This window comes from Ursus arctos, unplaced genomic scaffold (genome assembly GCF_023065955.2).
Source record: "Ursus arctos isolate Adak ecotype North America unplaced genomic scaffold, UrsArc2.0 scaffold_19, whole genome shotgun sequence".
NCBI classification, from domain to species: Eukaryota; Metazoa; Chordata; class Mammalia; order Carnivora; family Ursidae; genus Ursus; species Ursus arctos.
Genome location: NW_026622863.1, coordinates 36813387 through 36828763, shown reverse-complemented (window position 1 = coordinate 36828763; position 15377 = coordinate 36813387). Strand labels below are relative to the sequence as shown.

Genomic DNA, 15377 nt, shown 5'->3' with positions numbered 1-15377 from the left:
TCCATCCATCCATCCATCCATCCATCCATCCATCCATCCATCCATTTATCCACCTATCTATCCACCTATTCATCCATCCATCCATCCATCCATCCATCCATCCACCTATTCATCTATCCATCCATCCATCCATCCATCCATCCATCCATCCACCTACCTATTCATCTATCCATCCGTCCATCCATCCATCCATCCATTCATCCACCTATTCATCCATCCATCTACCCACCCATCCATCCATCCATCCACCTATTCATCCATCCATCCATCCATCCATCCATCCATCCATCCATCCATCCACCTATCCATCCATCCATCCACCTATCCATCCATCCATCTACCTATTCATCCATCCATCCATCCATCCACCCAACCATCCACCCATCTATCCATGCATCCATCCATCCATCCTGCCAGTCACCAGTTTTATTGAGAACCTAGTAAGCATCAGACACAATTTCAGGAATGCAGAAGGCAACACTGAAGAACACACACAACAGGCCCTACTCTTACCAGGTTTACGCTATAGTGGGAGAGACAGACCCGAAACCAGTAAAGAAGGGGTGGGTCACCAAAATGCTCCCTGCATCAAACATCACAATGTATTTGAAATCCTCCTAAAACAAAGGTAAATCAGAGCCATTTCCTCATTTGTTGTTATCATCAAGGATCAGTTGTAAAAACAAACAAGAGTGTCTTCTATGGAAATGCTAACAGTACAAAAATGTATTCCAATGTGGCAAGAATCATTTGAGGGCAAATACTACATGCCATATTTTTATGACAAAAGCTTTATTTTTCATCTTCTCTTCCTTGATTTAAATATATACATGTATGTGGGTGCACACGAAACAAGATTCAAGTATTTCAATATAAATTTTGTATTCAAAATACTTTTCCTGATTTCAGTTGATTGCATATTTCGAGCCAATGTTGCAGCAGTAATTTTTGTTCTGAATCAAAAGCAAGGCTCACTCTCTCTCTCTCTCTCTCTCTCTCTCTCTCCTGTGCTCAACAACCTCTCCTTCCCCCCTACCCTCTGGCCCTAAGAAGCCCAAATATTCAAACTGTTTCCGAGCTGAGTGGTATCAAGGGCAAAACCCGTTCCTCCCCACGCATTTTCCTGCTGAAGGTTTCGGGGGCTCGAGCGGCCGAGGCGCTGGGGAAAGCCACGTCACAAAGGCATCAGAATAGAAGGACAAACCTTCCCACTTCGATTTGAGTGTGTAATTGTTTGAATACATCTCGCCTGCGCTACAATAATGTCATCCTTGGTTGACACAGATTTTAAAGCCCTTTGAAAAGGTGGAATGTTATCAATCACGGTCGTGATTATAATGGAATTTAAGTGAAAGAAGCAAAGATTCAGACCCTTGCTGGGGCCAGGCTCTGCGACAGAGGAGGGAGGAGAAAGACGGAAGAAGGCTGGGTTTCATTCAGGAAGAGGACGCGGTGGGTAGCCGTCATCCCCGCATCTTCCCTCCCAAAGCCAAAGATGTCCCAAAGAAGGACCGCAAAGCTCTGGAACTCCGGCTGCAGTGACGTCCCCCCACGCCCCAAACCCATCTTCTTGTGTTCCTATCACATCAGACCAGTGGTTCTCAAACAGGGGTGGTTTTGCCTCCCAGGGGACCATTGGTAATTGTGGGAGACGTTTTTGGTTGTCACAGCTCAGGGAAGTTGGGTCTACGACTCACATCTGAGTGCATGAAGGCCAGGGATACTGGCAAACGTCTGACAGTACACCCTCGGGCCGCTGTAGCAAAGAGTCACCCAGCCCAATGTCAATAGCGCTGAGGCCAAAAAACCCTGCCTCAGATCCCGAGAGGCTGAGCTGGAGATAGAGGGTGAGGGCAAACCCCAGAAAAAGGGGCTTGAAGCTGCTTCCCCTGGCTCTGCTACCCTCCTCTTCACCAGCAGACCAAGGCAGGTGACAGAAGAGAGGATAAAACAGGAGAGGAAGAAAGGACTCTGAGCCAAATTACTTTTTTGCCTTTTGATCTAAAACACACCTTCCTTATTACACGTCAGAAGAGACTGGAAACCCAGGGATGTTTTTTTTTTTGTTTTGTTTTGTTTTTCTGCAAGGCACAACAAGCCAGGATCTGCTGGTGGCGGGTCTCTGAGACTGTCCAACCTCTCCCTGACAAATCACAACACTACCTACGGATGTCACATTCACCCACCGAACCCAATCACATGCCCGGATTACTAAGGCAGAGAATTGTGAATTTCATTAAATATGTTAAAGGGGAAAAAAATCAGCTTTGAAAAATAGTAATCCTGTCTTTCAACAAAAATATTATAGGAAGCTATGAATTTGGTAGATCCGAATAGGATGTTGGTACATGTTTTACTAAGGTAATATAATGGTGCGCTATTATTAGATCACATTAATCATTACTGTGCCAACGGCGCTGACAGCCCCACTGAAAAGGATTGAAAGGCCTGGTAATGGATATAAATTACCCATTGTGTGATAAAAGGATTTTTACTAAGAAGGTAAGAATAAAACAGCAAATTTCTAATATAACTGTTGTGTAAAAACCAAAATAAAAGTAATCCATGGTCAGTAATATCCACAAAATCAGAAGTAAGCACTTTCTCAACAAGATAAAGTCACAATAAAGGAATATATATTCAGTGCCACATAAAATTAATTTCTGAGTGCATAATTTCGCTATCAACTTCTCCGGTTGTGTAGTGACCTCTGAGGCCTGTGGTCAGGGGGAGGTGGGCTTGGCTCATGAGATCCAGGGTGAGTTTACAGAGATATCTCGGGGAGCTCTGATGGGGCGGCTACAGGCATCGAACGCAAGCACAGCCCCTTCGTCTGTGTTGTAAGTTTTTATCAGCTTCGATGCCAGGAAAACACTCCATTACTGAGTCTGCGATCTTGAGTCTGAGATGAGGAATACGAAGCTTTCCTGGGACAAGTTTCCTCCAAGACCGGGCCAGGCCACGGAGCCGCAGGGCAGGTGACGGGGCAACGGGCCACAGGTGGTGCTTGGCTGGGGCCACCTGGCTTTGGGCAGCAGCCCCACCAGGTCCCCTTTCCACCCACCAGCTGGTGGACAGTGACGCTTAAGGATGTCACACAGAGAGAAAGATGTCACCCTTGCAGGGCTTTGCCCCATCTGTGACCTCAGATGCTGAGACTGAAGTCTCACATGCTGAGACTTCCAGAGCATGTCTTGACATTGTACATTCATCCCACCTAGAAGCCCCGGGAGCCACACGCTCCACCTCAGAGAACCTTGAATTCAGAAGCTTCTCCACAACCCATCTCAGTGCAGGGAGGAGAAGAGAACAGCTAGGAGAACGCTTACCCAGCCCGGGGGTGGACAGCCCAACGAGGGCATCTTGGACAGCCCACAAACTCACAGACAGACACCACTTCAACAAACTACAAAACAATGTTCCTTACCGGGCGAGTCTTAAAGCAACGGAGCTCCCTCCTGGCTGAAGGGTAGTCTTAAAGCCGTGGTGGGCGGGAACTGTAAAAATAGGACCTGTTAGCAAGTCTCCATGTCGGACATATCGACTTCAGTAAGACAGGTAAACAGCATTCATCCAAGGTAACAATTTGCCAGGCTAGTCAAGAGTCTAACAATATTTAATAGCCCCACTGCCCCAATTCATTGAGCGATTTAAAAATGGGAACTATGTGACCTTTGCTGCAATAAACCCAATTTGCTCAGCTCCTTCTAATGGGAAATTGCCACCTGCAAACGAGAAGGGGGTGGGGCATCTAACCATTTCTTGTCCAGATGGGACAGAAGAAATAAGCAAATAAGCAAATAAGGGCTGGCTTGCTCTCTCTCTCTCTCTTTCTCTCTCTCTCTCTATCTCTTGAATTCTAAAGTTTGAGGAACTGAGGAAGTACTCAGGGGTTCTTTTTTCTCCCTGATTTAAGGAGCCCCCTTCAGGAAACCACAATTCCACCCAAATTCCAATGGACCACACCTGTTCGGTGGCCAAGGCAGCATTCAGTGCGTCCACACCAGGAATCAGCCACTGACCCAGGCTCTGGGGTGTAGTGTGGCATCAGTCCTCCCTCCTGAACCAAGACTCAGGAAGCAGGAGCCAGTTAGGTGTTTGACGTTCTCCTGTCTTATTACTGAAAAGCCCCACGTAGGGGAGCTCCTCCATTATGACACACTCGGACGAGATGCGGTCCTGGAGGGGAAGCCGAGACACCTGCCCACAGCGGTTCCAGAACTGCGGGCTGGGGTGATCGAGCCAGGCCCCAGCCCATGATCTCCAGTCCACTCCCTGGGTCCAGCCTCTCCTGGTCCAGTGCAATCCAGAATCCAACTTCCAGAAGGGAATTTTACAGGGCAAGCAAAATTCTCTCTTAAGAAGTTACATTTGACTGCAGCCGAAGTTGTACGTTCTGGTGTCAGAGAAGTGGAATTGTGTCTACGAATGGGAAACCAGAATATGTGCTCGGGGAGCCCGTGGGGGAGCCCCAGCCCACGCTGATGAAATCTGGACATGAAACCACTGGCATACAGCACTCCGTCCAACTCCAGCATTGATTTCTGGCAACCAAAAAGGTGTTGGCTGACTGAGTGCTCAAAGTGCTTCCTCATAGTGTCACAGGGACACTGCTGTTTGTAAACTGATTTCTACCTGCCTGTCTTGAGACATAGAGCAAAAGTTTACATCTCAACCATCTGCAACAAGGAAAGAAATCACAAGTCTCTCTCTCCCCCTCCTTCCCTCTCCTCAATCAGATTATCTTCTGCATTTTTTTTTCTGTATCATTCAACGTTAAAATCGAGAGAGAGAGGAGAGCAAATGCTCGATGCTGTGCTTTCTCCTGTCTCAGTGATGGGCAGAGTGGGCCCCAGCACCCCGCCGGCTCTGTGAAGACCGACTTGCTTTGCTTACGAGACTCTTTACTTTTAGGGAGGGGGTTGCAGGAGGTGGGGGACAGACTCAGATTTTCTGTCCAGCCTCATGGCTTGCAAAATTCTAAGACCACTCTCCAGGGACTGGTCACTTAGAAGTTTTGTGGATTCCAGTGACAGGGAGAACATGGGGAGACTTCACCTGGAGTGTCCCGTACCCACTTGCCTGCTGGCTTCACATCATTGATCAGAACTTCACCGGCTCTGGGAATCCGTCCTTGGGGCCCTAATGGGAGCTCCTATGCCCTGAATCTGTCACGGCCCCCATGCAAGCTCCATGGCTGCACTGGGAGCTGTGCCCTTGTAAGGGCTCTCCCGAATGATGGGGGGTGGGGGTATCCAAAGGTAGCTGGCCCACCCGGGCCACGTTAGCCCAACAAGCTTCCTGCTGGGATAGCAGCAGAGGCCATGTTCAGAAGGCATGCTGGATTCTCAGGGAAAGGAAACCGAGTTAGTGCCTCTGGTACCTTTCTGAGCCATCTAGAAGGGGCTCCGACTGCCCGATATCGTTACAGCCACTGCAGGTGGGCAAAGGGGAGCACATCAGACCACCGACGCTTTCGATGTGGGGTGGGGAGGAAGGAAATCGTCAGCCCAGTAATTCTGTCTCACTCAATGAAAGAAACAGCTGTCTTGGTGCAAGTAGCAACTTGCATTTAGAGAAAACGCGGTGACATAACCAGAAACGGGTCCCCGATGGGAGGCCTCCCGTCGCCCCTGCCTCCCACGTGGACCCCGCATGGAGGGGATGGAAGAGGGGGGCCACCCAGGAGACCGTGCCCACAAGCCCAGTGGGTGCAGCTACCACCAGATCCGAGGAAGGGTGGGACGGGGCCGATCACAAAGGCAGCAAAAAGCACGGCATGAACCAAGGCCAAGGTGGGTGCAGCCATCCCACCAAAAGGATCACCTCCACAGACACATTTCAGTGCCTGAAATCCCCCCTACTATAGATTGATTACCCCTGAGTGTCCTGTCAAACACACGAAAGGCACACGTGGGGTCACCCTCAGCCGCCGGCATCTGAAAGTGAGCTCACACCTGTTCATTCAGCAACTCGCACCTACTGTGTGTGCCAGGCCCCCGGGCAGGCCGGGGGCAAGCAAGTCTGCCAGGCGGTACAGAGCTACCGTTGCGGGAAGAGTGTGCAGGCCAGGATGTGGGCCTAGAGGCGTGTCAGAGGCTGGGGGGGCATGACAGCTGAGGCCTTCAGCCGGAGCAGCAGGGCCTCAGTGGAGACAAAGGTGGAGGCGGAGGAGGGTAAAAGCTCAGAGACTCCGACATGAGAGGAGTGCAGGTCCTAGGAAGAAGTACAGGGAGAGGACAGGATGTTGGGGCGGGGGGACGTTGGGGAGGGGTCTCTTACAACCTGGGACACGTCCAAGACCCCTTTGATAGGCACAAGGGAAGGGAGAGGGTGGAAAGCTCTGAGAGAGAGACTTTAAAGAGGAGTGGGGAGGACAGGAAGACAGGAGGGGCAAGGACAACAGAAGACAGTGGGAGATGGCCAGGCAGCTCTGGCCTGGCCCACGGTGGGCCCGCGCTGCAGCCCCATCCCTGTGAATTCTGCAGGAAAAGCAGTGCCCACTCAGAGGCCAGCCTGTTCCCTGAGCCAATGCTGGAAGGAGGAGGCCGCATGGGCCTCTCACGAAGGAATGGAGGCACACCCCTCCCTCCCAGGTCCTCCCAGGGGAGATACAGAAGCTCTGAATACCTTCACGGGGCAGAAGCCCAGCCTCCCAGACTTGCGACCACAGGTGCTGAAAGGGAAGGTGCCTGTCGAGTCAAGAGATGAGCAGAGATGTGGCAACCCCGCCATCACCAGGGCCCTTGGGAATAAGCCCCAAGTTTCACGAAAAGACCCTTCCTCTAGGCCAACATGTTGCCTCCCCACGGTCATTACACCTGTCTCCCACCCAACACCATGGCGACCAGAAGGCCATCCTAGTAACGAGTCACCATTTACTGAGGGCATGCCAAACAGCATGCTGAGGGCAGTCCCTGTGTCCCTTCCCAGCTCACCGGGAAAAGGCTGTGTCCCATTCACCTCCTAGTCCCTAACCTCTGGCAGAGGGCTGGAGCTCAGTAACTGTTGGGTGGGTGGGTGGCAGGAGGGAGGGACGAGAAAAGGAAGCAGAGATGGAAGGATGGAGACAGAAGGAGAGAAGACAGATGAAGGTGGGAGGGTCAGAAGGAAAGAGGAAGGAAGGAAGGAAGGGAAGAGGACAGCAGGGCAGAGGGACGGTGGAGATTGATGGAAGAAAGCAAAAGAGAAGGGAAGGAAGGGAAGGTGAGAGGGAGGGAGGAAGGAAGAAGGAGAGAGGACAGTAGGGCAGAGGGGGAATGGAGATTGATGGAAAAAAGGAAAGGAAGGAAGAAGGGAGAGAAGGGAAGGTGAGAGGGAGGGAGGATAAGAGGGGGGAAGGTGCAGGCGCGTTTGGAAGGCAGGGGCAGCAATGGAGGACAGCAGGAAAGAAGGAAGAGCTGGCTCAATCCGTCCTCCCCGGGTCGGGGCTCTGCTCCCATGCACAGTGCATTCCCAGACAGACTGAGGGCCGGCCCTCCCAGGGTTCACTCGGAGGCCCCACAGCAGGAGGCCCGGCACAGGAGTCCGGTGAGGGCTGTGGGCAGTGTGGGGCAGCTGGCAGCCAGATAAACTGCTTTTCTTCCAGGAAAGCATCGGGAAGGGATTCTGCAGCAGGGGAAGGCCAGCTGGACTCCCTCAGCACTCCGTGGGGGAAGGGTGTGGCCAGCAGGACAGGCATCTGGAGCTCTCTGGAGATGACACCCCAGCCCTCCTGGGACAGTGCCTCGGAGTCCTGCTGTCCTGGAGGGATGCCCAGATGAGGGGCTCCGGCCTGTTGTCCGGTGTGAGCCACCGTGGGGCCACAACTCCCCCTGCCCGGGGACGGTGCCCCTCCCAGCCCAGCGCTCAATAGTCTCGGGACCCTGCCACAAACCTACAGTCCTCAGAACGGACTCGGACGTTCCATTCCTGAGCATTGAGTGATTCTCCCTCTCTTTCTCTCAGAACTCTAAGGGATGACCATGGCCCCAAGTGACAGAGCCATTACCCCTCCAAGTTCCCAAAAGGAGAGGAGTCCAGGTGAGAAATGTCCCCTGGGGAAGAGGCTCAGGGAATCGGTCTCCTTTAGCCAGTCACCGGCCAAGTGCTTCCTGGGTGCCAGGCTCACGACCAGGCTCTGGCGACCTGGCGATAAGCAATGCTTCTGTCTGTGTGGAACTTCTGTTTTAGTGAGCAGCTTCCAAGGAAAGATGAATAAAAGCAAAATATAATGTCAGTGAGTAATATGCTCTAAGAAGAAAATAAAGCCAGGGAAAATGATGGACAGAGATGGTTTTCAATAAGGTGACTGGAGACCTCTTTAACCAGTGACATCTGACAAAAAAAAAAAAAAAAATAAAGACAAAAAAAAAAATCCTGAATAAAGTGAGAGAGCAAGCACGGTGAAAATCTGGGGAAGAACTCTATAAGCAAAACAAACAGTGAGTGCAAAGGCCCTGGGGTAGGAAGGAGATAGTGCTTTGCAGGAGCAGCAAGACGTTCTGTGCATGCATCTGGGACATGGATGGTGAGCAGGGAAATGGGAGAGGATGGGCATACCTTGTCAGACATGGTAAGAAATTTGGGTTTTATTCTGAGCCATTGACAGGTTTTGAGCAAGGGAATGACGTGATGTGATTTACACTGTATAAGGACCACGCTGGCTGCTGTGGGGACAACAGACCAGAGGGCTGAGAGTGGAGTCCCCGAAGAGACCAATGGGGAGGCTGACACAGTTGTCCAGGTGAGAGACAATGCTGGCTTCACATGGGGTGGGAGCCGTGATGATGGGGGGAAACAAGGAGATTCAGGATGCCCTTCACAGAAAGCCAATGAGACTTGCTGAGTAGACACCAGGAGGAAGGGGGACCCAGGGTCATCCTGTGCTCATCATGGCCAGGGACTCTGGTGGCACAGGGCACCCACTCCTAAAACAGCCCTAGCCGAGGGCTCCTGTATAGTAAGCATGTGTTTCTGATGCTTTGACATCTGGGGCCCTACTGGCCCTGCAGGGACTGCCCCTCCTAGCCAATCCCTAAAGAGAGCAAATGACATGTCTCACAGGCAAACCCACCAATCCAGAGCCCACGCCCCAACCTCCTCCTCTCCCAGGCTCTCCCACTCTGGGCCACCCTCCCCTGCCCTAATCACCCTGGGGTCAGATACCAGACAACCAGAGACAGTCCCTCTACCCCAGAGCCTGCCGAAATTGTCCAAACTAGCCAGCCCCACATCTGCTCAGCCTCCCTGCTGAGCCCTTCCCTCAGCACCATAAAGGTTCTTGTTCACATTTTCCCCGGGCTCCTGGCTCTGCACTGGCCCTGCTGCGTCCCCCCAGCAGCCCCTTAGGGCGTGGGGCGCCCCCTCCCCTGAGGAACTGTAAGGAACAGTCTTCCCAAAGACGGGCGTCTCCTGATCCACTGGCCTCATCACACTCTCAGGTCACCTTGGAGTCACGGCCCTGTTCCTGGAGGGCACGGCGTGTCCGCTGAGAAACGGTCTCCCCCTTCTAACTTCTGCCAGAACAGGTGCTTGGGGAGCTGTCACTCATCAGCCACAAAGTGTCTCGAAGCGGAAAAGGAGCACTCGGGACTCCTGTAGTTCTTTCCTCCATCCCCATCAGCCGGCCCCCCCGGCTCCCACCGCTGACCCACTGCAGCCAGGCCAGCAGACACAGGGCTCGCCCCGGTGTGAGTGTGTGTGCTGCACGTATGACACACGCATGTGGGGGGGGAGTGACAGCTACCACCCCGTCGCAGAGCCCCGCGTCATAGCATGCGGGCTATTTGTCACATAGGATGCTACAAATACCGTAACACGGGGCGCGTTGGGCTGCCCAGACATGCTTCCAAGGGAAGCCTCTTCTTTCATTGTAAAACAAAGGTAACTTTGATGCAGAAGCTATCTGATACCTGTTCGATCTAAATGCTTTCAGGATACACAGACATCAGACACTCGCAGGAACCTGAGACCCCGCGGTATCAGCCCAGGCGCTGGGATGATAAAAGAGGAGCGGGGAGGCTTCTTCCCGTCAGCCTGCGCCCCGGTGCATGTATTTTTACATGCTTGAGCATGAAAAAAAGCCAAGATGCTCAGAGCCAATCAAATTACTTCCCTGTCTCTTTAATAAACAAATCCATGTGCACATTAACAGTGTTGAAAATTCAATTTAAACTCTTTGTCTGTTGCTGCTTACTCTAAAGATGGTCTTTCTTAAACAACAGAACACCAAGGAGTCGTTAGTGCTCTCTCTTCATTACTTCAAAAAACCAATCATTAGACACCAGAGTATATACGTAATTAGAAAATCACTTCCTTTGCAATCCAAGCTAAGTAGTTTACATACTGTAATTACAGGGACAAAATCAATTTTTAATCATTTCCCTGATTGGGCTCATCAGCTCTGTGGGAACATTGTAACCTGCTTGTTGTGCAAAAGCAACATCTGGGCTAAAACAATTACCCTTTGTTTGCTACCATATTCCTTAAATCTTTTTGCTTGCATAAAAAAATGAAAACACGAAGACAAGATATTTGGATGTCTTTTTGTCCTTGATCAACATATATCCGAAAGTTCTCGCCGTGACGTGAGTTTAATGTTGCCCGGAATTTACGGTTTAACAGTACACATCCAAGGAATGTATTTTTTCAGTGAGATAAAAGTATCTGATTGTTTTAAAGATCCATTCAGCTGCCTAATTGTTCCATAGCTAACACATGGTATTCAAACAACCCACACATTACAAAAACTCATCTGGGTAATCATGGGCAACTATTATTGCGATGGTTTACGCTTTTCTAATACAAATGAATGGATTTTATCAAAATTTAAAAAAAAAAAAACTAAAAAGCTGAGTATGTGTGAAAAATAGTTGGTATGAATTGGCAAGGCGAGGCTAAGCATTTTGTTCTCTTAATAGGAAATGACCTCATTTACTCTGGAGTAATAATTAGTACTGCTTCACTGACAGTTAAGAAAAAAAACTTTCCCAGTATAATAAGGCAGCATCTCCTTTGTTAGGAGATCTACATTGATTATTAACCCTTGCCAAGAAATTCCAAGTTTAACTCTACGTTCCACTGGGCTCGTGCTGGCTGGCAAAAGAGAGAAATCGCTGTTTTGGAACCCGCTGCCTCTCACCCAGATTTCCAAAGTTTTGCATCGGAGCTTTTAAGTGACAATCTGAAACACTTGGTGTCCCCTTTGAAGACACATGGAAAGGGTCCCCCCCACCCTGCCCCACAGCCACAAGAGCCCCAGTCGGCCCCGGTCGGCCCTGGCACTCCCCCGGTGGCCCTGGTCCCCCCCTGTCCTTTTGAAGTTTATTGGCTTTGATTTTTGCTTGCAAGTCCCCCAACCTACAATTAATTCATAGTCAAAACAGCCCTGAGAAGGAGAAAAGAAGAGAGGGAAAGTGAAGGCGGGGGGAAACTATTTCCCGCTGGTCACTCAGTGCAGGCTGAGGGTGCAGGATGGAGACAGGAGAACATGAACCACTAAAGACTGTTCAAGAAACAGCCAGAGTTTATGCGCGTGCGCGCACACACACACACACACACACACACACACACACACGCCCCCCTTCTGAAGGGATCTGTCCATCGACCTAACCATCCCTGAGCTCAGGGAGAGTGCCGGCTAACATCTACCGAGCACTTACGGCGTGCCAACCAGAGCCCTACATCCTGACCCGCATCGTCTCACCCTGCGCTCACAGCAACCCAGGGAGGGCACTGCCGTCATCGTGTTCATTTTTTGATGGGAAACTGAGGCACCAGCCATGCAGGAACTGGCCCAAGGTGAAGAGCATGAAAGTGGGGGGTGCCAGGGTCTGAATCCAGACGGGCCGATTCCATGGCGCGTGCAGTGTTTCCCAGCACCGGGCAACACCGCCCACCACACAGCCTTGCAGAGCCCCATCTCTGAGGCGGCCATGCTTGCCCAGTGTCCACTGATCGGAGACATCCAACAGCCCCCATGTCTGTGTCTTCAGGAGCACCGTTCTATCCCAAGATGGGGACTTCTGACCCACCCTCTAGGCCAGTGTTCTTAGGGTAAGAAGCACAGACCAGATGCACATGTCTCCCACAAGACCTGTGTCACGGGGCACAAGTCCAGGAAGGGCCCCCCAGCCCTGCCCAGAGGCTGTTTTCCCGAGAGCCAAGGCCTGGCAGTCTCTCCCGATGTCTTTGCCCAACCTGGCCCCGGGTCTCACCCCATCCAGGAGAAGGCATATCCCAGATGAGCCCAAGACTCCATGGGCTGGCACATCTGAGACCACTCTGGCCCCCAGAGAGGGAATAATGCAAAGAAGGAAAAAAAAATCCCCCAAACTGCAAATGCTTTCAAATATATTGTATTACTGCACGAATTAAAAATATTTATCCCCCTACAGAAGAGACTTCATCTCATCATCAAATCATAAGGTGTCTATGAAGTAGTTTATCTTGAAGAAGAAATGGGAAATAATTGGAAAGCACAAAGTGCCTGTTTTCTCTTTAATCTATACTTCCTGCAGCTAATGTTGCCATTCAGGGACTCTGCCTGGCGAACGTTGCTGGATCATTCAGTCACCACACAAAGCTGCACCGTCCAGCCCGACAGGCACTGACCACATGGGGCTACCGAGCACCTGCAAAGTGCCTGTCCCAGACTGAGATGAGCTGCAGGCTGAAAACACACATCAGGCCTGGAAGAGCGCAAAATGTTTCACTTATGTTCTTGATACTTTTTACCTGTTGAAATAATATTCTGGACACACTAAAAATAGAGTCTTAAAATCAATTTCACCTGTTCCCTTTTAACCATTCTTAATCTGGCTACTCGAAATGTAAACCCGTATGCACGGTTTGCATTGGTAGCTTGCACCCTATTTTATCTTGTCCAGTGCCCAGGGAGGGCTCCACGAAACAGCGGGCCATTCTGACAGCCAAATTTGGCCACAAGAAAGTCACTTGTTTTCTGAAGCAGGTTGTTAGAGGCACTGTATTCTCATCAATATCACTCGACATGTGGGTTCCAGAGATAGTTTCTGAAGTCAAAGTGAAAGTTGTCCAAGTTTCAACGGAACCACCATGGGATCTCCTCTATGGGTGTTGCTTTTTTCAGTTCATGTACTTTTACTTGTACACAACTGCTTATTCAAGTAACACTTGAATGCTCACTTCTAGAAAATCTGGAACATACGAGATATTATTACAAAGAAGAAAATAACAACAATCCATAGTTCTATCAGCTGGTGTGAGAGCTTTGATATTTTGGCACATTTCTTCCTATTCTTGTGTGTGTGTGTGTGTGTGTGTGTGCATATGCATAGATATGTAAGTTTATAAACACAGCTGAGAACACACTGCATGTGTATCTCTGATTTCACACATCCTAAAACCTCAGGCCTCAAATGTAACTAGACACCACTTGGCCATATGAGAATACAGGCCACGGGCCGAGGTGGCTGAGTATTACACACCGAGTATTACAAGGGGACACGAGGTGGCTGAGTATTACACACCGAGTATTACAAGGGGACACGAGGTGGCTGAGTACTACAAAGGGAAAGCATTAAGAGAAGAAAAAGATAAGGCACGTGGTGGGAGGAAATCTTAGCTAAAGACATATCTGATAAAGGACCGGTGTCCAAAATATACAAAGAACTCTTAAAACTCAACAATAAGAAACAAAGAGCCCAATTAAAAAGGGGCAAAGAGTCCAGATGCCTCACCAAAGGAGATTTGCAGATGGCAAATAAGCACACGAGAAGATGCTCGACATCGTGTGGCACTAAGGGAATGCAGATGTAAGCAATAATGAACTACCACTACACACCTATTAAAATGACTGAAATCCAGGGGCGCCTGGGTGGCACAGCGGTCAAGCGTCTGCCTTCGGCTCAGGGCGTGATCCCGGCGTTCTGGGATCGAGCCCCACATCAGGCTCCTCCGCTAGGAGCCTGCTTCTTCCTCTCCCACTCCCCCTGCTTGTGTTCCCTCTCTCGCTGGCTGTCTCTACCTCTGTCGAATAAATAAATAAAATCTTTAAAAAAAAAATGACTGAAACCCAAAACACAGACACCAAGTGCCGGCGAAGACACGGAACAACGGGCACTCTCACCGTGGCTGATGGGGATGCAAAATGGTGCAGCCACGTCGGAAGACAGTGTGGTAGTTTCTTACGAAACGGAACACACTCTTCCCATCCAATCCAACCACCGTGCTCCTTGGTATTTACCCAGAAGAGGCGAAAACTTGCATCCACACAAAAACCTGCACACAGAGGTTTGTAGCAGCTTTATTCAGGATTGCCAAGTCACGGAAGCAACCAAGATGCCTCTCCGTAGCAGAATGGAGAAACTGTGGCAGCCCCAGACGGTGAACTAGTACTCAACAATAGGAAGAAATGAGCGATCGAGCCATGAAATGACATGACAGACCGGAAATACATATTACTAAGTGAAAGAAGCCAATCTTAAAAGACTACACCCTGTGCGAGTCCAACTCTGTGACATTCTAGAAAAGGCAAAACAAAGGAGGCAGTTAAAAAAAAAAATCTGTGATTGCCAAGAGGGGAGGGGAGGGAGGGATGAATAGGGGGAGCACAGGGGGTTTTTTAGGACAGCGAAACTACTCGGTGCGACACTATAGTGGTGGGTACGTGTCATTATACATTTGCCCAGACCCATAGAACGTACAACACCAAAAGTGCTCTTTCAATGTAAACAATGGACTTTAGCTAATAATAATGTATGAATGTAGGCCCATCAATTAGAACAAATGTACTGCACTAACATAAATGTTAATAACGGCAAAATGTTGGTAGGAACTGTACTTTTCACTCAATTTTTCTGCTTATCTAAAACTACCCTAAAAAACAAGTCTATTGATTTTTTTTTTAAGATTTTATTTATTTGACAGAGAGAGAGACAGCCAGCGAGAGAGGGAACACAAGCAGGGGGAGTGGGAGAGGAAGAAGCAGGCTCATAGCGGAGGAGCCTGACGTGGGGCTCGATCCCGTAACGCCAGGATCACGCCCTGAGCCGAAGGCAGACGCTTAACCGCTGTGCCACCCAGGCGCCCCAAGTCTATTGATTTAACAAGAACACAGGTAAGGGGAAGGAGCAGCTTTGAAGCCTAGCGAACCTGTCTCCCTGAGCCGGAATATTTCTACTCGTGCAGATGAGGAAATCTCTCTAGTGTTTAGAGACGAGGACTCCTTCGCAAGCCTTCTGGCCACTACTTCCCTGATGAATCGATGTCCAAACAACTCCCAGAGAGTTTACCCGGGCTGTTCTTCAACAAGTACGCTTGAACTCGGCACAGATCCCGATGGCTGGAGACCTCGCTCGGTCCCTTCCTTACTTCTGTCCATGTGTCCGTTGTTGTTCTTGTCAATTCCTCTCACA

General features: G+C 50.1%; 1 protein-coding gene across 1 annotated transcript in view; it reads right to left on the bottom strand.

Moving 5' to 3' along the window:
* Window positions 1-3495, bottom strand: part of ZNF536 (zinc finger protein 536) — a 231490-nt gene extending 227995 nt beyond the window's left edge. The window contains exon 1 of the mRNA XM_044378911.2: window positions 3428-3495. The gene's annotated coding sequence lies outside the window, so the exon portion shown is untranslated. The remainder of the gene's footprint in view (window positions 1-3427) is intronic.
* Between the last annotated feature and the right edge of the window lie 11882 nt (window positions 3496-15377).